This window comes from Onychostoma macrolepis, chromosome 02 (assembly GCF_012432095.1).
Source record: "Onychostoma macrolepis isolate SWU-2019 chromosome 02, ASM1243209v1, whole genome shotgun sequence".
NCBI classification, from domain to species: Eukaryota; Metazoa; Chordata; class Actinopteri; order Cypriniformes; family Cyprinidae; genus Onychostoma; species Onychostoma macrolepis.
This window is the reverse complement of record NC_081156.1, coordinates 29248221-29273678: the sequence shown is the minus strand read 5'-3', so window position 1 is coordinate 29273678 and position 25458 is coordinate 29248221. Positions and strand designations below refer to the sequence as shown.

Here is a 25458-nt window from a genome sequence, read left to right as displayed (position 1 = left end):
TGAAGTTCTTAGCAATGCAGTTTTGATATATTTACGGTAAGAAATTTACAAAATATCTTCATGGAACATGATCTTTACTTAATGTCCTAATGATTTTTGGCATAAAAGAAAAATCGATAATTTTGACCCATACAATGTATTTTTGGCTATTGCTACAAATATACCCCAGCGACTTAAGACTGGTTTTGTGGTCCAGGGTCACATATAGAAAATATTAATCTGCTATTTTTTGTCTTTTGGAAGCTGCATTCAAAATCCACTTGGCTCAAAAATCTGAGGGGGCACGTGCCCCCTCACTTTGAATGGGCATGATGCCTCTGGGACTGACTGATAAAGTTCAGACACTTCCACAGAATCGGATAACATGCAAACTGGTTGCATATATGGAGGTCATATAACAACAGGATACTAGTGTTTGAGACATTTATCATTACATATTGCATAAGAGGGTTGTTTTCTCTAAGGTGGAAAAATTGGATGAGAAAATAATTGACAGTACAGAAATCAGCTCACCTCGGGGGAGATATATATGATTTTGTTGTGGTATAAATATTCATGAATAAATGCACATAAATTCACAAATGCAAAACTGATACATACAATCAGATCCACGAATAAACATAATGAATCTCTGAAAAATGTCTATTTTTTTGTCTCTTGTCTGTCTCTTTGAGTGAGTGAGTGACTGACTGAATGAATGAATGAATGCATACATACATACGTATTTATGTATGTACTGTATGTATGTACAGTTTACCATTTTGTTAAAGAAATTACTACTTTTTATTTAGCAAAGACACATTAAAATGATGACATTACAGTGACATTTTATATTTTAAATAAATGCTGCTCTTTTGAACTTTTTATTAATAAAAAAAAACAACAACCCTGAAAATAATAAAATAATACATGTTATTTGGGCAGCAAATCAGCATTAGAATGATTTCTGATGGATCTTCTGACACTGAAGACTGAAGTAATGAATATTAAAATACAAAACAACAGTCATTTTAAATTAGAATAATATTTCATAATATTGCTGTTGTACTCAAATTTACTCAAATTTCAAATACTGATCAAATACATTTGAAAGGTAGTGTAGGTGGACTCCACCCACTGTCGACCTGAGCGAATCAGATTTTAGCAGAGGTGGTAGTAACGAGTTACATTTACTTTGTTACATTTACTTGAGTACATTCTATTTAAAAATGGGTACTTTTATTCTTACTCAAGTACATTTTTAGTAAAAAAAAATGTACTTTTACTTTGTTACTGTGGGCGACGCTACTCTCGTTACTTTATCTTAATGCAATACAAGTTAAAAATCCTTCAATTTATTCCAAACGCGCCGTGTACTTTTTTTTTTTTTCTGGGCAATGAGCGATGCCCGTTCGCGAATGATTCATTCTTTTGAGTCAATTCTGTTCGAAGACTTGAAGCTTTAATTGGTTCGCGAATCAGTTTGAATGAGTCGTTCAGTTCCCTGCCGCACGCGCTGAGTCGTCTGAAGCGGTTCTCTCAGAGAAACATCAGGAGCGCCGAAGACGTGGCTTTGGATCTACAGTCAGTTGAAAGCAAATCTGCAAAGGCTATGGTTTGCTAGCTATGAAGATCTTTATTAGATGAGCACGGCGTGTGCTGTCAGTTCCACAGGTAGGTTATAGATTCGATTACAGTACACGTCACGATACCACTATTACCAGTTTGTTGTACATGTACCTTACACATTAAATATAATGTAATTTATTCATTAAATAAGCTGTCACAGAGTATGAAATGAACACCGCCAAACCCGCGTTAGTTCCAGGAGGAATGCCTTTGCCTAGACACTATTAATATTGATATTTTCACAATATTTACGCTTGCAAAAATAAAGGCTACATTTGTTTACATATTGCAGAACAGACGGAAGAAGATCCGTCAATGTGCATTTGTTTCGTTATGTTCAGATGTTCTGTAGCGGTCATGTGAGGAGTTTTCACTCTTCTCCGTGTCTGAGGTTATATACATATAGGCTATACATTTATAATACATAATTATACTTTAAATATATAATTTAATTTAATTGAGTGATGCAAATCAGAATTTGTATCAGCTTTTACTCCAGTTTTCAGAGTCATATGATCCTTTAGAAATCATTCAAATATATTGATTTATTACCAGTGTTGTTGAAAAAAACAGCATATGCTGGTTAGGTATGTTTTGAAGCTGGGATGCTGGTTTATGCTGGTCCTTAGCTGGTCATGTGCTGGTCTTAAGATGGTAGGACCAGCACATGACCAGCTTAAACCAGCATATGCTGTTTTTTTCAACAGGGAACAGTTTTGCTGCTTAATATTTTTTGGAACCTGTGACATTTTGTTCAGGCTGATAAAAGTCTGATTTGCATCACTGAAATAAATTACACACACACAAAAAAAAAAATATTAAAAGTATTTTGAACGGCAGTGTGTGTGCATATATATATATATATATATATATATATATATATATATATATATATATATATATATATATATATATATATATATATATATATATATATATATATATATATATAAATAAAAATAGACTATATTCAGTATATGATCCAAAGTAACTAGTAACTAACTACTTGAGTAGTTTTTTATCCGATACTTTTTTACTCTTACTCAAGTAACTATTCAGACTATTACTTTTACTTGAGTAAATATTTCTTCAAGTACTTTTACTTTTACTTGAGTAAAGTTTTTGGGTACTCTACCCATCTGCCCCTCCCCAATACACTCTTAAAAACACAGCATATCTAATCTATGTCTAATCTCGGAGTGTTTCCTTTCCTCTGTGTTCAATGGTCCTTCTCTCAAAGGTGTGCTGAAACAGATGGTACAGACAAAGAGACGCCCTAAGGGACAGACATCAGACGGGGGCTTTACAGACGGGTCCTACATTTATCAATAAAGAGGCCGTCCCACCTGCCTCGCTCTTTTCCAGTTCATCTCCTCATCTGCATCCCATCAGCCTGATTTGGCATTGGCCGTCCTGCACCTGATAACACTCAAAGAGCGTCCACTTGCTCTCTCTCTCTCCTCCACACACTGGCTTGTATCGCTCTGTGGCTCCTTCTCCAATCCTGGAGAGGAAATTCAATCGTGCTTCAATAATCTCGTCGAGGCCCACAGCCAGACCGGTCTCTGCCGACATGACGGTCGCACAACAGTATTGCATTAGAAACATGCAGCATGTCGTTTCCTCCACTACAATAACAGCAGTACATGGCGAGAGGCCGCTGTATACTGACAGACTATTGATTACGCCTGGCAAATTACAGCTACAGCCTGGACGAGCTGAAACACCAGCACTGGCCCAGAAACACACTTCAAGGCTGAAAACACAGCTGTGTGTTTCAAATATACACAAGAGGGATCAACACGGGATGTGTTGGGAACATACAGTCTGCTGAAAGCATTCATACTAGGACTAGGATAGGATAGAAATACCTAAAATACAACTAACGAAAAGGATCATATAAATTCACTGTGTGATATCGGCGGTAAAGACATCTGTTAAAAGCAAAAGAAGATATTTGAAAAAATGCAGGTAACCAAATAGTTACTGATAGCCATTGACTTCCATAGTATGGGGGGGGGGAATACTATGGACATCAATGGCAACCAGCAACTGTTTGGTTTATCTATATTCTTCCAAATATCTTAGTCTGTGTTAAGCAGAAAAAAAATAATTAATACAAGTTTTAAACATAATGAATTTTTATTTTTGGGTGAGCTATCTCTTTAATAAAAGCTGTTTTATTATACATGGAGTGGGTCGCTTAAACTAAAACAAAAAAGATGACATTAAATTAAAATGAAATTTAAAAATGAAAACATAATATTTTTAAAAAGCTAATTCTAGTTATTAATAAATAATAGAACTGTAAATGAATAATATTAAAATAAAACTAATACTACTGTATCTACAGACATTATTTCACAATAAATATTTCAAACTAAATATGCTACATTGTTTTCATATTAGAATTAAAATATTTATAATTGTTTTTGATGATTGAAATCTGAAATGTAGTAGTAGTAACAATAATAATAATAATAATAACAAAAGGGGAGAGAGGGCAGAGCCCCAAAAAGAGATCTCCAGCAGAGAAAAGGGACGGAGCAACAGTTGCAATCTTCTTTTATGCCTTCCTTGACCATGTGACTAAAACTCAAATGTGAGTCATTCAAACTGACCAATCAGCAGATTACAGCTTCACCCACTGGGCAAAAGGTGTGACGATTAGAAGACCCCCGACGTATACACATGTTGGCCTACAGGCCTTGAAATATCAGCACTTCTGTGCCTTCAGGACTGCCAAAGTGCCCTTTTTTTTACTCAAGATAGGTTTGGGACAGGAAAGCAGAAGTCTTTGATTATTTTTGACCCTACAGCACAAACAGAAATATACTACATTTTCTCATGACCTCACAAAGTTGAATGCTTAGCTGCCATCTTAGACCACACACACACACACACAAAAAAAAATAAATAAATAAAAAAAGAGAGAGAAAGACTGTAAAAAAATTACTAAACATTTGACAGTGCAAACAAATAAAAGGTCAAGAAAGAGATGGGCTGAATTTGGAACATTTTGCTTGCATGCTACTATTTCTGCCATATACTGTAGAGTAGTAAGTATTGTAAGAGAAGTGTGAAGGTCAACTTGAGTGCATTGTAAGTATAGTAAGAGAAATGGAAGGTCAACTTGAGTGCATTGTATTGTAGAATAAAGTATTCCACAGAGTGCCACTGTTGTATAATGCTCATTTCTGCAAATGTCATCCAGGTATTCCACGCATACAGGAAAGTCTGTGCACAACATACTAAACTTAGAGAGGTATTCCAGTCTGAACATGGTTTTTACTAAAATGGTCTACTAATGGGCTTCACCTTAAACGGAGCAATTTAGTCCAGCATTTCAAGAAAACATGAGGTTTAAAGTTGTATCCAAAACCTACAGTTAACCTTGGCTATCAAAGCTGTGCCTCTAATTGAAGCTAAAAATGCAAGGTTCCAAGAGGTGATTCCGGACGACTTGGTAATTGCGAGTATTATACAAAGTAATGATTTTTCACAGAAAGACAGCGGTACAAACTCAAACACGGCTCTAATCACCTTGAGATTTCTCCCCCGGGGAAACTTCAAGGGCAGAAGCAGAGATTCAAACAGACGATTCGTGCTCTAACGGCATATAAACAAAAGCTGGATCCACGCACATCACTTATTAAAATTCAAATCGCAACTAAAACACCAAAGCATCAAATGAATCATTAACTAAAACTAACAGATACTTTAAAAAGTTAATGCACCAGCCAACAATACAGAATTACTCAGATAAATGAGGTGAAATTTATTGCCAGATATTTGAAACCACCTGTTCATCAAACATCTCACAAAATTGTATGCTGCAAGTATACAGACACTTTCGAATGGCTGGCAAAGATGCTTTTTGATGCATAATGGTGGATACTAAAAACAATGTAAGACCCGCCCTCTTTGTTACTGTTGCCAAGTCCGACAAGCAATGACGCTCTCAGTGAAAAATTCATCATGGAACAAAGAGGACACAACGTGCCAACAGACAAGGCAGAGCAGGTTATTTTAGGTATGAAACAAAGTCTCAGCTTTCAAATACTGTCATTTTTTAAAGAAATTCACACAATAAAAAGTGTTGTCTGGCTCTTTAATGTGTTAAGCCAGATCACTGTACCACCTCAGTTCAAGCAGCACGTGAACCGATCATCTTTTCATATTTACTAGTTATAGGGCAAAATAAACATGAATGAACATCAGAAGATATCTTGTTTCAACCGCAGAAAGACTTCAATACACACCATTTTTCAAATTCAAGTCCACCAAAGTTAATCTACTCTCCTGTCTGGTTTGTTTGTCGGATGTTATGATTGGTCAGATCGCCTGTCAAACTTCTATAAAAGTATGATGACAGGAACCTCTGTTGATAAAACGGGGAACACCAGGAGTGGGATATGTCATTCCTTGAACAGGAAATACATCTTAAAGAGATAAATCTCCTATAAAAGAAAAGCTAAGAAAATGAAAGCATTTTATTAGTTACTAAAAGTACATTTTAATACAGCACTTTAAACACTGATCTGTGTGAACATGGTTTCACAACTATTCTAAACTGCACAACATGGCATGTGACCTGATTGTTTCAATAATGAAAAAGAAAAAAAAAAAAAACTGAATTGTAGTTTATTAGCAACTCAACCTCAATTGGAGCACTTACATTTTTTTTTGCAAATTTTTAGAATTTGTGTGCATTGTGGTGTTTCCATCCAGCATTTTTTATGCAATACCCCAAAATTTGCATAAAAATATAATCTTGATCCTGTGTTCCTGTGGTTCAGTGGTAGAGTGGTAGAGTGGCAGCAGCGCAAAAGGTTGTGGGTTCAATTCCCAGGGAACACACATACTGATAAAACAAAATGTATAGCCTGAATGCACCGTAAAGCATCTGCTAAATGCATAAATGTAAATGATCCAATCTTAATGTTCTAGCAACACTGAGTCGATAGTATTATCAAAAAAAAAAAAAAACGACCAGGAGATGAGAACTAGATTGAGAACAAGAGCAGTGAACACTTCAGAATCGCTTTAAAGTGTTTGTGTGTCAGGAACAGAACTAGGGCAGTTTTTTTACACAAAACACAGCACTTTGTGCCGCTGCTACTGTCATCTGCTTCTGCTGCTCTCTGCGCCCATTCATCATTTTTAATGGTGTCTCTCTGCTTCCTCCTTTCAGTGAGTGTGTACTCTTCTGTGGATTTACGACAGTGTGGATTTGTCATGCCTACTTCCGACACACTAAATCCAACCTCTGACCTCTGGGTCATCTCTAGAGAGGAACTGCAGCCTGGACCAATCAATCCCTGTTTGCTTGCACTCTGGAAACTCACAAGGGAACGAGACAAGGAAACACACTTGAGTTTGAACTTGTTTCTTCTGGTGCACATTTGCATTCTGGTCATTTTCACACAATAAATTTACACAAAACACACACAAAAAAACGGCACCGCTCAGAATAGTGGACAAAGAAGAAACAAATACTCGGAGGAGGAGGGTGAACGAATGCTGCAAAAATCAATACTGGTTTTGTTTGGGCTTTATTGATACAGGTGTTGTGTGAGAGCGAAGGAGAAGAGAGAAACACAATAATGGAGAGAAAAGAAAGTCACCTACTTGTTTTAGAATTTTGTCACGTTTAAATGAACCACATTTAGTCTGGGCTAATGATAAAATAAATAAGACAAACAAACAACTATATTAAATAAATAATATAAATAAAACGTATTATACATTATGACAAATAAGTTAAATATAAACAAATATTATTTTAAGTATAAATAAGATAATTATACATATTATAATAAAATAAATAAGATAAAATTACACATAATAAATTATATATATATATATATATATGATAAATAAGATTAATATTATACATATGATAAATAAGATCAATATTATGCATATGATAAATTAGATATTTATTATACAATAAATAAATAAGCTATTATTATTATAAATAAAAATAAATGTATTATACTATAAATAAGGTAAATATTATAAATATAAACAAGCATTATTTTAAGTATAAATAAAAAGATAAACATTAATAAGATATATAAATAGGATAAATAAGATATTATACATATTATAAATAAAACAAATGAATACAATAAATTAAATAAATATTACACATACAATAAATAAGATGTATATTACACAATAATAAAAAATAATATTATGAATTAAAACAATATATATATATATATATATATATATATATATTATACATTATAAATAAGGTAAATATTATACATAAATATTATAAGTATAAATAAAAATAAATCATTATGTATTTAATATTTTATTTTTAATTGTATTTGTATTATATTTTATTTGTATTTATTTAAAGATAAATATAATTAATTATTAAGATATATAAATAAGATAAATAAATAGGATACATATTATACATATTCTAAATAAATAAAACAAATAAATACAATAAATAAGATAAATATTCCACATACAATAAAAAATTAATCAGTTAAAATAAATATTACATGTAATACGATAAATATACATTACATAAATATAAAACATATTATACATGTGATAAGATAAACATTATACATAAGATAATTAAGCAATATATATTATACAATAAATCAATCAAATCAATACATACATACATGATTACCATTTAGACAAAATCCATATCTAAAATAGGACTAAGGGTTTTCCTATACTCTAAAACACCATCTTAAAGGTATAGTTCACCCAAAAATATTTTAGAATACATTTTTGTCCTTCATTATATGGAATAGAGTATAGCAAGAACATTCAGAAAAACCTTTTTGTGTTAACAGATGAAAGAAAACTACAGGTTTGTAAAGATACATGGTTGAGCAAATAATGACAGAATTTTTATTTCTGGGTGAACTAATGTTGCACTCTGTGTGGGTTGGCTATCGGTTATTAAAGTAGGTCAACATGAGCAGGACTGTGGTTTCTCAGGTCACAATCACACATATGGCTCTTCAACCATTTATTAACAAGCTGAGAGCCGGTCTGTATGAATTCTCAACAATTTCATCAAGTTGCATTGTAGATGAAAGCAGTTTTGTGCAACACAGGAGACTTCTAGACCCTGTCTTGACTGTTCCACCTCAAATACATGAGTTGATGCTTAATAACTGCAGTTAATAATGAAAAACGTACTCACAGAGGCAAAACAGAGAGCCCGCCACAAGACTGCGGCTAAATGTAGAAGAGTTATTAATCCACTCAACACACAGACAGATGGGTCCTGCTCTCTGCAAATACACACACTCACAAGTCTCCAAAGATCATGAGGCCATGCTCAGATACACAGACTAATGTGCTTCTTTCATGTATGAATGGATCATAGTCTCCTCAGGGTACAAATATCTTCATAATTAGCCCCTAAAGTTGAAAGAAAGAAAAAAAGTGTGGGACTGGGGACTTCATTCTACCTATAAAAAGACCAAAAATATTAATGATGTGTTTTGATCTTAAAACAAGCCTTGACCAGGATTACTATAGTTAACTAAGAGGGCATTTACATAATAGTGAAAAAAAAATTGTATGCATTTTGACGATTCATTTATGCAACAACATTGTTTTGACCTGAAAACGCAAACTTCTGAATACGGGTTTCGCAAACTACAAAAATGCGAATGTTTTGAAACAGTGACGTTATGTGCTTGTGTGTTACGTTTTAAGTCTATTAGTACAGTACATGCTCAGGTGCATAGTGTTTTTTTTACACCGTGACGTCGCCAACTACTAGCCTGGTGTGCATAATACAGCATTTTTAGTTGTTTTCGTGCATCCATGCGGAAGAAATTGATTTGACAACGTTGGCGTCTGCATATGAAACTTTTGTAAAACGTGAAGGAAAACCATATAGTTCATAAACTATATATTTAAAAAGCTACTATAAAAGACAAAATACTGCCAAGATCTCACCTCGTGGGGTCTCAATGATCCTAAGAAAGGTGAGAAATCAGCCCAGAACTACACGGGAGGAGCTGCTCAATGACCTGAAAAGAGCTGGGACCACCGTTTCCAAGGTTACTGTTGGTAATACACTAAGACGTCATGGTTTGAAATCATGCATGGCACGGAAGGTTCCCCTGCTTAAACCAGCACATGTCCAGGCCCGACTTAAGTTTGCCAATGACCATTTGGATGATCCAGAGGAGTCATGGGAGAAAGTCATGTGGTCAGATGAGACCAAAATATAACTTTTTGGTCATAATTCCACTAAACGTGTTTGGAGGAAGAAGAATGATGAGTACCATCCCAAGAACACCATCCCTACTGTGAAGCATTGGGGTGGTAGCATCATGCTTTGGGGGTGTCTTTCTGCACATGGGACAGGGCGACTGCACTGTATTAAGGAGAGGATGACCGGGGCCATGTATTGCGAGATTTTGGGGAACAACCTCCGTCCCTCAGTTAGAGCATTGAAGATGGGTCGAGGCTGGGTCTTCCAACATGACAATGACCCGACGCACACAGCCAGGATAACCAAGGAGTGGCTCTGTAAGAAGCATATCAAGGTTCTGGCGTGGCCTAGCCAGTCTCCAGACCTAAACCCAATAGAGAATCTTTGGAGGGAGCTCAAACTCCGTGTTTCTCAGCGACAGGCCAGAAACCTGACTGATCTAGAGAAGATCTGTGTGGAGGAGTGGGCCAAAATCCCTCCTGCAGTGTGTGCAAACCTGGTGAAAAACTACAGGAAACATTTGACCTCTGTAATTGCAAACAAAGGCTACTGTACCAAATATTAACATTGATTTTCTCAGGTGTTCAAATACTTATTTGCAGCTGTATCATACAAATAAATAGTTAAAAAATCATGCATTGTGATTTCTGGATTTTTTTTAGATTATGTCTCTCACAGTGGACATGCACCTACGATGACAATTTCAGACCCTCCATGATTTCTAAGTGGGAGAACTTGCAAAATAGCAGGGTGTTCAAATACTTATTTTCCTCACTGTATAGGGATTAAAATTATTAATAAAAAATATAATATCTTAATGCTAAAAAATATCACTGGCCTTGAATGATTTTCTGTCAATTTTGTACGTTTCAATTAGCAAAATGTCACATATTAACAGTTTTTATTGGGTATAGTAAAATATTTTGCTCATATTGAGTTACTAAAAATAAGAAAGTTACCCAACTTTTCAGAAAAAGCAATACTTCTACGAGTAAAGCAATACTGTAACATGTTACTTAAAGTAACGTTCCCCAACACTGCATGTGTACTGTATGCAAGTTAGTGAAGTCTTGAATCTTTCATAATTAAAACTCAAGCCCTGTTTGCCATCTTGGTCTCTCAGCAGCATCCATGGTGATCTTTTGTTTATTGGATTTTGTTGGATTAATGAGTGTTATCTTCATTCTGTCACCGTTTGAGACTGCGAGATGACACTCTAGCAGAAGGTGTGCAGGTGGCAGTAGGCAGTCAACCTCTGACCTTCATTCATAAGCACAACATCATCCAGTGTCGAGAGGGTGATCAGTGAGATCTCTTACAGCTAATATGACAGCGCGCACAGCACAACCTCTGGGTCCTGCTGGGAGTTTTATTTCATTATTGAAAGAGTGATCACACACTGATGAGTCTGAGAAGCACACAAACAACTGTTTCCTGAATGCTGGAGTTCAGATACAAACTCATGCACGCACTTAAAAATATCAAATATATGCTCAAGGGAAACTGGAGTGTAATATACTTAATTTAAACTATTTTAAAAGCATTTTATATATATACACCCACACACAAACACACACACACAGTATATACATTACATATGAAGAGTTCAGTTGCAAATGCAAAGTGCCATTTGAAATTTTCTTCTAAAATGAGTATTTGTATCAGGCTCTTATGTGTAGGTTCAGTAATTTCACTTTAATGGCAATGAATAGGTTCTTTTCATTGCCATTAAAGTGAAATAACTAAACATTTTGTTGAACATTTGAACATTTTTTTCCAAAAAAAAAAAAAAAGTTGTATGTATGAAAATGAAGTACACATTTCTAGTAATTGTGCAGTTAATTCTCATATTGTATTTTCAGAAAGTTTTGGAATATTTGGCCTCTCCCCAAATTTGTCACAATTTGTCATAATTTAATTAGAAGGGTTATATTGACCTATTAAGATTTTGCTTACATCTAGATTGTAAATATATATATATATATATATATACAGAGCTGGGTAGTAACTGATTACGTGTAATCTGGATTACATAATCAGATTCCAAAAATTAAGTACTTGTAATTAGAGTAAATTACATTTTAAAATACTCGTTTTCAGACTACAGTTACTTTTTTATGGATTACATGATTATTATTATTATTATTATTATTATTATTATTATATGTTGATTAATGATCACATGGCATGCAGGTAAATTTATACCGATTTCATCAGGCTCCGAAAATTCTTCAAAAAAAACACAAAGAATGGCCTTCTCAGCTGCCATAGTTGCAACTCTTGCATCATCAATCGTTTCCGTTTAAAAAACGTTTTGTAATGTTTTGTCGGGGCTGAACGCAGCCCTGACTATAACCAGACACAAGCACGTTATGACTCTGCATGCACATTGGCTGGTCTAGCCTGAAAAATAAGCTTTTTAAATGCTATTTGAGCATAAGAAACAACATTCATGGGGCAATTAATTTCAGATTTTTGTTGCTGCTGTGACATATGGAATTTAATTGTGAGTTCAGTGAGCAGTTTTCAGATTTCAGGATTCCCCCCTTCATTAAGATTGGTCTTATATAAGCTGGCCGGAGGCATTGCAAATATGGCCGCCGAGTGAAGAGACTTTCCTCGAAAGGGAGTTTGTTTTAAATTTATTTATTTTCATTTTCATTTTTTATGATGTAATTAATTGTCAGCTTTTCATTAAACTCACAACCCCCCTGCAGTTCCTTTACAAACCCTAGTTTGGGAAACCTTGATGTAATATAATGTTTCATGCACTTCATGTTGTAAATTACAATGGAACAAGTTTTCTTACTATTTGCATTTTTTACATCATTATGGTACAAGATAATGTTATTTAAATCAATGTGATAAACGAGATAAATCAAAAGTAATCTAAAAGTAATCTGATTATATTACCTAAAATGTGTAATGCAACGGATTACATTACTGACTACAATTTTTATCATGTTATCTGGAAATAGTAACGGATTAAAATTTGTAAGTAATCTACCCAGCTCTATATTTATTTATTTATTTATGTATTGCTATTTTATTACAAATTTTTCAGAGGTAAATCAATAATTTAATTTTTATCAATATTTCAAGTGTAATTTATGAGATTTGTTGTATTTTGAATCAATTTTTTCTTTGTAAAAGGCAAAAGGTTGATCATACTGATTTAAAAGTTAAGGATTCATTAGTTTACATTGAATATATTCAATATACATTGAACCAAAAACTATCATGACATCTTAGTTGATAATTCAGTATACTTTATTTTTGACAAAACATCACATGTTTCGGTAGTGACAGCACATTTTCGGTAGTGACAGTAATGCTTTGGTAGCAAGCACATAATTCACATAATAAAACACTACTAAAACATGTATAAAATACAAAAAATAAAAAATAAATAAATTGCAAAACTGTACTAAAATTTTGTTTATTTCCCCCAAATATGAGGATTATGTATTTCCTTTTGTCACTACCGAAACACTGATTACATGAAACTCCACCAAATGTTTCAGTAGTGACAATTTTAGATACTTTTGAACCTAGCTCAAAGATGCTAATCAGCACATGGTTAGCTAGCACAGTTCTGAACAGTGGTATACATATAAAAACTAAATGTTATGGAATAACTCCCAAGAAAGTGTGCTTATTTGCAGAAAAAAAGGTGTTCGGTAGTGAAGTTCCTTAAAGTTACACACAGATTTTTTTAGACTTTTGAACACATTTACTTCAAAACGATGAGACCTATCTACTCACACCTTGTAGCTATGAGAGAGGGGGACACAGGATTATTTCCTGATCATAAATGTATGGGTTTAATTCAAATTAGTCTCGGCCAATAAACTAAACCATACATTGTTTCGGTAGTGACATGAAAAATGCGGGGCACACTTTTTTACATAAAGTTTCATAGTTTACAAAGAAAATATAAAATGAATATTTTTTGAACTTAACTTTTTAAAAGAATCAAAACGATACTTTTAAAAACAACAATGGAAAAAATACAAAAAATATTTCAATATCATTGAAATTTAGGGGTTAGTGTTCGGGACAGCCACCTCCCAATTGAAAATACCCAATAAATGATTTTTTATATATGTGTATATATATATATATATATATATATATATATATAAAGCTTATTAATATGTTAAATGTTTTTGTGGGTTTCAATAGATAATAGAAGGATCTTAATAAACATCTAAGATTTAAATATTTTTAAATAATTATTTTTTTTAAATGTGTTTTTTGGTTGTAGGACAGCAGTTTGCGCCAATTCTGTAGAGTGGCCCATATATATATCAAGGGTGTTATGGTACACGACACGTATTCGTACCGAAAAATATACACACAAATAGAGGTCTATCTCACTGTTTTGGCCAGTGTAATGCAACTCTTTTGCTATCGTCATACGATTAACTCTGAGGAAAAGGGGAGCCATTTATCAGAGCCACAATGAATAATGAATTTTCTAAAATTAAGCACATAAAACATTTATAATTAAGGTCGTTAACCATTTTCAGGGTTAATTGGTGTTTCATTCACCCCAAATATGTGTCAAATAACTTTTTTTGGGAAAGGTTATCCGTTTGGATGGGTTTCTTTAATTAGCTTGTGACACTGACCGTCAGCACCATGACAACCATGAAAAAGCACATATAGTGGAAAAGATTCCTCTTGCTCATTTGCAATAAGAGCTGTACTACGTGGATATAAATCTACCACAAAGCTTTATATCATTTTATGACAATAAGCTGCAAAAAGGGACCTTGCAGAAACCCATAAGCACATATGATCACCCATGATAACATATGGTCAAAATTAGGTAGACACCGGAACATCTCACCCATTCTAGTTAGTGAAACATTTTATATATATATATATATTTTTTTTTTTTTTTTTTTTTTTTTAAACTCTCAAAACTTCCCAAATCCATTTCTGACTACTTTCTGGTGGAACTTTTCAAAGTTTTTTCCTTCTTTTTTTTTTCTTTCTTTTTTTTTTACTTTACAGAGACTGATGTTCTAGAGATAACAGCAGCATCAATACAACATTCTTTCTTCTCTTCTGACAGTTGTGGAGACGCACAGAGCTCCTTAGATAAACACGTCCCCCAATGAAAACACAGAGAAAAGCTAGAATCATTTATTTTTCAGATCCCCTTAAAATCTCCAGACTCGCCCACTGCGGCATCACAGGAGTGTACCTACGGCCGCCAGAGAGCAATGCAAGAGCTCACCCTGACAGAAGCCTTTATCACATCTTCATGACACATAAAGACGTTTCCCTAATCTCTTCCTGAAAAGCGTTTGAACTTTACCTCTCTGAGCTGGCAGTCTTGTGAGAGCAGCCGAGCTCTGACTGATAAAGATGGAGCAGAAAGATGGAGCAGCACAGCATATGTCTGAGGGTAAGGGTCAAGCCATTAAATCATGCTCTTATCTGCCGACACAATAATGAAGGTATGCCTCCATTTCGCTTATAACAAAGTCACAGTCCTGAAGCAGAAACCCAACAAAACACTTTCGACTTTGCGATATTTTTATAATGTAATATAATAACATGGAATGTTATTCGCAGCCAGTTCTAATTCTGTTATGAAACAAGATATTCATTGAGAAAAAGGACAAGAGTTAACTTTCTATTGGGAAATGATTGGATTAGGAAAAGTGGTAGAACATAGTGCTTTATAGTAACACCAAAGTCATGGGTTTGATTCCCAGAGAATATGGGCAAAATTAATAGCTCAAATTTATAAATACAGTTTTATACAGTAGCTATATAATGTAAACATTTGTATAAAAGTTGTCTGCCAAATGCATAACATATGAAGACATTTATTTTTTAAATTAATCTTGGACAATAAGTCCAGGAAGCTGCATTTAGAAAGTAAATTTTAATTTAACATTGACATTATACTTAAAACGTCTCCCTTGTTCTGTCTCCAGTGAATTATGACTGGTATATGTGGCATTATCCATATCAACTACCAGGATTTATTAGTGCAGATATTACAGTAGTCCCATAATACCAATCAGCCGGCTTGCTGGTGGTTCCTGTGACATTTCTGCAGTCTGACAGCCTAATCTAGACAGACTTGAAGTTCACGTTCAAAGAGTCACATTACCTTAAAGTAGGTTCATCACAAAGACACACACTTTCCCTTTATTTCAGAAACGTTTTAGATATGCGTCTAATTTTTAAGTCAAATTCTAGAGAATGTTGCAAAGATAAGTGTGATCTAGAGAGAATAGGCCAAGCATTGCCGTGCCACAGGAACCGACCATTTCATTCACATGGCGTGAGAAGAGGAATGAGCATTTAGACAAACAAATCATTTCAGCCCAAGATTGCTCCGGCAGCACAGAGCTGTTCCATTATCACGCCACGGCTATCTGGGTAACGCTCAATTACAATGTCATTAGGCTGAAGAGTGGAGCTGCCAGCACTGGGAAATGAGGGGCTGACGAGAGGGAGATTGAGGGAGACCCTGAACAAAGAAGATACTAGAATAGATTTAAAGAGTCGAGCCTATAAGGCCGGGTTTTGTCAAGTAAGCCCAGGCTTGCTAAACTATTACATTTTAAATCCAAGCAAGCAAATACTCAGAAACCTGTAGTCCCAAGACTTCTTGTATATTGGACGGCTGCAACTAAACTTCCGGTACTGAAGATTTTAAACAAGGTCTCAGATGAATTCCAGTTGATAAGATGAAGATGAAACTAATTAATAAGAGAAATGATGACTTGACACTGTTGATTAACTGTGGGTGGTTTTGTTTGCCACCGGAAGGCAAGTGGAGTGTTTTGAAAGAACAGAACTAGCTTTACTAGCTAGCATTACAATGTACCAATATACACTTTATAATGCACTAACTACTGTTTTAAATTATGTTCTTTTTGAACAAATATTAAAATAATTTCATACAGGTATATACTTATACATAAAACTAACTCATAACAGCACAAATGCAATATAAAAATCTGTTACTCAAAATCCTCTTCAAAACTACACAAATATTATTCAATGCAATGGCACTTGCACCATAAACACTCTTCACATCAAGCATACACAGTATACTCTCATAAATGCAGTTATCAAATGGTCACACTAATCTAGCTCTAAATGAATGAAACATAAGCCCATTTGTTACAAGCATAAGCAAATGCTTTAAGCAACACATTCCTTAAATACAACTGCAATGGAAAAGCTCTATCTGTAGTAAAATAATATAAAAAGATACCAACTCTTTGAATTGTTGTCATTAAGTTGAAAATGTTGTCTGCAGGTGGGGTAAATTCATACATCCTCAAGCAGAGTGAAAATCCAAAATGTTTCTTCCAATCATTGGGTACATTTCAGAGAACTAAATCCACAGTTAGCAAGATGTCCTATAACTAACTTGAACTTTCTACAATTATTTCAAATAATGAATTCATGCATGTGTCTGAATGCAGATCTCTAGCTTCTCTGTATAAACCACACCCACTTCTCTACTCCTGATAAGCTTTGATTGGCTAATAAACTAGTCAATACATGAGAGAATAAAGATTTTTTTTTCTTCTTCTTCCAAAATAGCAGTATACTAGCTGAAACTAATAGGTTAGCTGGTTATCACAGTGAAGTTTGACCCTACTGGTAAGTGCCCTAACCACACCAATATGACATAAATGTGTCTTTCTACACAGACGACCATTAATTTTTCAACAGCTTATTCTGGAAAAAGAAGAAGAAGAACTTTTGTGTAAATCTACTTTTGTTTGGCCAGTATATAATATAGATATAGGATATATTCAGCAATGGGTATCATCCGTACAAATTCCCAATTCCAATATTCACATCTCACGGCTTTCCGAAATGGGCTACTCGATGCTGATTGGTCAGTCGCGGCATATCGCGGTCAGATATTTTCTAACAATGGCAACGCTACAAATCAGTAGCTCATCATCGGGCGCTACTTTCAACATCACACCGTGGACTCTCGCGTTCTCCTTTCATAACATATAGCCTACAACTAGCGCCATCTTGTGTCTTATGTTGCGTTCTGCTGTTGTGTATACCATTCTGATGGTAATGTTTCAGGCCTTTTGTACACCAAACATAAACAAATACATACATTGACAAAATATGAAGTGTTTTCAGTGGATTGTGTGGAAAACACAAATGCGAAGCGTACTAAATTAGCCAGTGACACGTACACAGAACAGACAGGCAGGCTGATAGCCAGCGCATTGACCTTCTGATTTCAGAGGAGACCTTTACTGGTGACTGGCTCCTCGCTCGCACAGAAAAGCTGCGCTAGCTTCACATCACACGCTCACCACTCGGCCATCCCATAATCTTCCCGTTATCTCCATGACAGCATGCAAAAGGGCTCGAGGACAGAAACGAGTCACTAAATGTCAGAGCTTGACACCAGATGTCATTTCGAAAACAGCTGAAATATTCCTGAGCGTGCCTGAGGATCAGACTTGATACTGTTGTGGTGAAATGAAATATTGATCTATGAAGACGCCAGTGACAGATTCTGACAGTGATTTCAGAAGTACAATGAGTGTTGTATTTCCCTCCTAAAAAGTTTTGCTTTTTAAGAAATGCTTGAAAATTAAGAATTTAGAAGTGTTGCTTTTATCTTTATTGTAAGCCTGAAACAAGCCTCCAGGGCAGACCGCAGGTGTGTTCATATAGCCTTCTGCACCATTTTATGAAGGGTAATTTATTCAGTGGAAGAAACTGAACTTTTTTTTCCCTCAAACAAACTATAAAGCACTGTAATTTTACTTTGCTGAGGGTGATGCCGCACAAGGTTGTCAACTTTCTATGGATGATACATCAGTAGCATATGAAAAAAGATGTACTTTTGAACAACCTCTGAGGAAAAAAAAAAACTCAAGTCACTTATTTCTAGAGCGCTTAATACAAGGCAGCTTCACAGAGATAACAGGAAAACATCATGAATTATGGAAACTCAATTATGGAGACAAATCAGATTCTGCTGTAAAGATTGTCAAGAATTGTCAAGTTCACTTAACTTTTTTTTTTTTTTTTTTTTTATTATGTACTTAATAATTTTAAGGCAACGGGTTTCCTCATTTTTTTAAGTTAAGTCAAATTATCACTTTTTACAGTGTACAAAAATAAAACCAAAAAAAATCATGGTTACTGGGTCATTCTTCATTTGTGGTGGCAAGTGGTGTCCCTCTACTTTACAACAGCTGAAATAAACTTTAAATACCAATAAATCATAAAATGTTTGCATGTTTGTGTTCTGTAGGGTAAACACAATGGGCCTCATTTACGAAACGAACGTATGACAGGAAATTGGGCGTACGGTCATTTCAACGCAAAACTTGAAATTTATCAATAATCATAGCGGTGGCTACGATCAAATCTCACGTCAGGTCTGAGCTCGTGTACGCAAGTTTGTGAGTTAGCCTGAACTTGCTTGCAGCATAGAGAGTTTCAGAGAATTGTATAATGACAGCATTTTGTTCATTTAGATTATTTTCCTAAACCGACAAAGTATTTTTTATTTTTTTTTTCCTTTCAGGGCTTAGCTTTATATGCGCAAATAGCAGAATAAACAACATACCATGAGGAATCACACATCGTCGTATCACGCACCTGCAGCGCTTCTGTGAATGTAGAAAAACTGAAATTATAAATGAAATAAAATAAATAGGGCTACACGAAATATATTTCTCTTAATTAACAGATTAACAAAAGAAGAAGAAGAAAAAAAACAGTGCGACAAGTACACTGTAAAAAAAAACGAATTTTACAGAAAATAACCCTAAATTTTTTACAGTAGTTTTCTGTTATTTCAAATTACATTCAAAACTTAGTATAATTACAAACAATATCTGTAAATTAACAACTTGACTGTTATTTTAGGTACTATATCATTAAAGACAACTTACAGTATTTTTAATTTTTTATACAGGAAAATTACTGTATTATTTTTACGGTATTTTTTGTGTTAATTTAAATTATGTTCAAAACTCTGTAAAATTACAAACAATATCTGTAAATTAACAACTTGACTGCTATTTTAAGTATTATTCCATTAATGACAAATTACAGTAATTCTCATTTTTATACAAAAACATTATTGGATTATTTATACAGTATTTTTTCAGTTTTCTTAAATTATGTAAAAATTTACGTAAAATTACAAAAATAATCTGCAATTAAAAAATGTACGTAGTTCATTATATTAAAGTTTTATGTCCATTCTTTCAATTTAATGTTCTTTTTTTGTAATTTTAAAGTAAATCTTATTGGTTTTATATTTAGGTGTATTTTTACATTAAAACTCTGTCATTTTATATAGAATATAAAATCAGCCTTAAAATCCACAAATCATGTAACCGTGCAATAAAAAATGTATTGCATTAAAAATGTTTTATTTTTATAAAGAAAAAAAATCAATAAGTGTATAAAGTACAGTCTAACGTTATACGAGAAATGTAACAGACAGATATGTGTAATCACAAGAATTTATTGCAGAAATGTCAAAAAGCAGTACCACAGTACAGTAGTCCAAATGACGATGCGTTGCAGTCGCGGTCCTCTCTGACGGAATATAATAGTTTAGTGCGAGGAGCAGGGCATAATTTAAGTTGTTAAACGATGAAAATACTCTCCCGATCAACTCCTTGACTGAGCGCGCGTTTCTCACGCATCAACGGAAACACGGCATGTCGCAATCTGTGACGAAACCGGCGAGAGCCAATGAGCGTTTGATATCGCTGCCGTAAAACTTCTTATAAAACTTCTTAACGGCAAATTTTGAATCTGTTACTATAGCTACAGAGGAAGGAGATACATATCATTTATGAATGGTTTGAATTTGTATCTGTTCCTCACACAAAGCATCACATGGATACCGAAGATTTGAATAAAAATAAAATACTTTTATGATCATTTTATTTAATGCTAGTGAATGACAGCATATTAATAAATGTATGTGCCCCATGTTAAAACCAAATTAATATTGCATAAGTTAAATGTCCCCCTCTCTCTCTCTATACATATATACATATGTGTGTGTGTAAAGATTCTAAAATTAGATATTTGTATTGAGAATAATATATAACATAAAATATAATTTAATTTAATGCAGTTGACTGATTTATTTATTTGCTTAATTGTGAAATTATATGTTTCATTCTGTGTTGACTTGCCATTTCAAAGATTAAATTTAAATAATACTACACTTCATTAAAATATCTGTAATATGTTTATTGCAATATTATTCCATCACTGCCACACATGGCCCAGCTCTGGCTGAAAGGGTACATTGCCAACAGGAGGTCAGCTTGAGGCCACATTTGGGACAAGATTGCTTGCTATGTGGGAAGGACCACATTGTTCATGATGGAACATCACTCTTAGGGCAACCTATACATTGTCTTTACTTTTGAATAACTAACATACAGATTGTCACTTTATGGTGAGAAGTTCGACATTTTCAGTTTACTTGTCTCATATCACAAATGCTATAAAGTCCTACTGCAGTCAGTATATATGCTATTAAATAAAAGTATGTAGACAAATTTTGTAACTTGCATGCAATTATGGCAGTATTTTTAAATAAGTGTTATGGTGGACAGAGGATTAACAGGCTGTGTAACACTGAAGGGCCAAATACAGAAAATACCATACAGTAGTTGTACAACTGGTGCTTCTAAAGGAAAGATCATGGATTTGTTAAAATACAAAAGGGTGCTTATTGGTCATGTATAACCGCACAAGTAGCCAAACACACACACACACACACATCTGGTTTGCTATCCTTGTGGGGACTCTCCATAGGCGTAATGCTTTTTCTACTGTACAGACCGTATATTCTATTGCCCTACACCAACCCTACACCTAAACCTACCCCTTACAGGAAACTTTCTGCATTTTTAGATTTTCAAAAAACTTCATTCTGTGTGATTTATTAGCTTGTTTACTCGTGGGGACCTCAATTTAGGTCCCCATGACACGAGTCCCCATGAGTCTGTGTGTATTCAGGTTTAAGTCCCCACCTGGGACTTAAAAAACAGGTACACACACACACACGACTACCATGATTTTGCTAAGTAAGACCTGTTCCTAAATCAGCATATTTTTTTGATCCTGTCTGAAAACATAGTCCCTCTGGCCCTAAATCTAACTAAACCCTAAAATCAGAGGGAAATGACAGGTGGTGAACACTGAATAGCACAGATGCAATGTGAAATCACCATTTGATCAATTAATTCAATGTAACAGCCTAAAAATAAACAAATAAAAATACATATTTGTAATCTTTAATTAAGTTATTTTAATTAAGTTAACTTTAATCTTTTTTTTTCCATAGTTGCAACGCTATTTGCTGTCGCTCAGTGTTGCTTTGAGCTGATTGGTTAAGCTGACTATCACTCAGGAATCTGGCCAATGACTAGCGAGCGCACCGTTTTCCCGCTCAAATTTGAATGTACACTTTCACAGCAGTGTGCCGCTGCTGCTCGGCTTCTGCGGTCGCTCCTCTAGTAATGGCTTTTATATGTATTATCTGAGTGTTAAATTCATATTTTGAGTGAGTTTGTGTTGTGGGATGACGATTGAGAACGAATAAACGCGAATATGGACACTTCTACCAGCAGCTAACGTTAACAGACAAGCAAACTGCAAAAGGTAAGTAACTTTTATTAATGTATAGCTTAATGTTTTATAGTTACATCAAGATTGAAGTGAGATGCTAATCGCGATTACATATCATGTCCTACCAGTTAATGTGTATTACTTTAGTATGAGCTAATACTGTTAGCTAGGGCTGGGCGATATATGACCATGTCACACAGAAAACCGCGCCTCGCTTGAATGGTCAAATACAGACAGTCATCTCCAAATTAACTTGACTTAAACACAGTCGTTAATGTCTGGAGTCAAGATAAACATTCAGGTGGAAACCCGGTGACCTGTCCGTATACTGGATCTGTGCTTTTGGTTCTTAAAGTTACAGCAGCATAATTTAGCCTAATGTTACCTGCAGTCGGTCATAATTTTAATCAAACAACAAAATACTAAAGAGAAAATGTATTTAACTGGTCTTTGTTCTATTGCATTAGTCCTATTGTTTGTAATTTGCTACTTTGATCTTATACATGTGCTATAATATATATTGTTATTGTGAAGTAAAATTTCCTATATTGTGAAATATGGTCATATCGCCCACCCATACTGTCAGCTAGTTTTAAGATCAAACCCATAAGAAAAAAGTGACAGCACTTTGAAATGAGTAACCTGAGAACACTGTCATGTGAACTCATCTGACAGAGAGGACCTGAAAGCATGATCCTTGGACTCCTTGGAGAAGAATACTGTATGTAAACGATTCTGGATCAGCTGTGAAGATTTTGTATGGAGCTGGTGAGTACATTTTTGCAAGCCCATGTCTCTGTCAGTAAGCAGACAGTGTTTTATTAAACAAATTAATAATTGTGTGTGTGTGTGCACTTCCCCCTCATGATCCAGAAGTTTTGGAAATGAAAATCTTCTACCATATGATCTTCAGAGGAAGTGAGTATTCATGTCTAACATTAATACATATTATAGAAATCTATTTTAAATGAATTTTCACAGTATTTTTATTCCATGTTTTTAATTTGTTTTAATACCAGACAAAACGGGTGTCTTCTGACATAATCTTTTTTTCTTTCTCTTTTTTTTTTTTCTTTTCCCCAGCTAATCCAGCTGATTACTGGCAATATGGAGGAGGACTGCTCTTTATCTGCTGTGTCTGTCACTTCTGGCCATGGACCATTTGTTGTATGTTTTGGTTTTACTTATTACACTAATATAGCTATTAGTTTTTAACTATATGTAGAATTAAAATACATATGTTTTTCTACATATATTACCAGAGCTACTGTGGTGCCCAAAATTATCAGAACACTATTTATTTTATACCAGTTAAAAAATGGTTTTAAGTCAGTTATTTCTATCTTTTGCTGTATAGTGTCAGTAGGAAATATCAGTTTACATTTCCAAGCATTCATTTTGCCCTTAATTGTAATTTTTTGAGATTTTTGTTTGCACAAGGAGTCTGACAACAGCCAGTACTTCACAGAGATCTGATCTCATCATCTAAATCCAGAAGAACATGTGGCAGCGTCTCCAAGATGCTTCAAGAAACCTACCTGCAAAGCTAAAAGTTTTAGGCACTTGTGTAAAAATTCTGTTAAATGACGATGTTGTCAAAAATAATTCCATAAATAAATTTTCTTTATCAATTAACTTTTATAACTAAATTAAATCAACATTTAGTGTGACCATCCTTTGCGTTTAAAGCAGCTTTTGCTCTAGGTGCACGTGTGGTTAGTTTTTCAGGTAACTTTTTAGATAGGTTTCTTGAAGACGTTACCACAGTTCTTCTGGATTTAGTCTGTCTCAGTTTGTTCTGTTTCTTCATGTCATTCCAGACAGACTGGATGATGATCAGATCAGATCTCTGTGTGGAGCACTGGCTGTCGTCAGACTCCTTGTGCAAACAAAAATCTCACTGGATTATTAAAATGAATGGCAAAATGAATGTTTGGAAATGTAAACTGATATTTCCTACTGAAACACTACAGCAAAAGATAGAAATAACTGACTTAAAACCATTTTTTTAGCTGCTGAAAATACAAGTGTTCTAATCATTTTGGACACCACTGTATATGGAGCCCACAGCAGTCAGTAGAATATTGTGGATTAATATAAGACTTATGTTATGTACTCATGACCTCATCATGAGAGTAACCCTAACTGATAAGATAGAAATGCAATTTTTAGCTATTCAATTCCTCCTGGGGGCTCTGAAGAAGTGTTTATGAAGAATTCATTGATAATGTTATTTTACATTTGAATAATAAAATTGCTTGACAATCTTGTACATATATTTTAGTATTTTTGTTCAGTTTAAAAGGACTAGTTCAATTCCAGAATGAAGATATGCTGATAATTTATTCACCCCCATGTCATCCAAGATGTTCATGTCTTTCTTTTTTCTGTCGAAAAGAAATTAAGGTTTTTGAGGAAAACATTCCAGTTGACTCCCACTGAAGTCCACTATATGGAGAAAAATTATTTAATTTCTCAAAAACTTTAATTTCTTTTTGACTGAGTAAAGAAAGACATGAACATCTTGGATTACATGGGGGTGAGTAAATTATCAGAAAATATTTATTCTGGAAGTGAACTTGTCCTTTAAGTTGAATATATTTAATTCAACATTTTTATGAAAGTGTTCTATGTTCTTCACCAGTACAGTATTTTAAATGTAATTGTGCTGTATTTCTTTTAAATTTTAATTTCTTATGGCATCTGTACAGACTTTGTATTTTGTCTTCTAAATAAAACAGAATTTTCCATCTTGAGCATGCTTTGACACTTTATTGAAGGCTTTTGATTGTAATAATTGGTAAAATAAGTGTTTCTCTGTAGAACATTTAGTGCTTTCATTGTAATAATCCAGGAAAAATCTGTAAAAATAAGGGTTTTACACTGTAAAAAAAAAGTCAAATGACTGGCAGCTACGGCTGCCAAACAAAAACCGTAAAATTAAAAGTAAAATATCATAATTGTAACAAGCAAAAATCTGTAAAATAAGGGTT

At 34.2% G+C, this 25458-nt stretch overlaps 1 protein-coding gene and 1 long non-coding RNA gene across 2 annotated transcripts in view; one reads left to right on the top strand and one right to left on the bottom strand.

Moving 5' to 3' along the window:
* LOC131520354 (ephrin type-B receptor 1-B) overlaps positions 1–25458 on the bottom strand; it is a 289163-nt gene that overhangs the window by 250500 nt on the left and 13205 nt on the right.
* LOC131520361 (uncharacterized) lies at positions 22325–23767 on the top strand. Its single transcript, XR_009266042.1, has 4 exons — positions 22325–22498; positions 23141–23233; positions 23339–23383; positions 23549–23767. It is a non-coding gene; the product is annotated as an uncharacterized LOC131520361 (long non-coding RNA).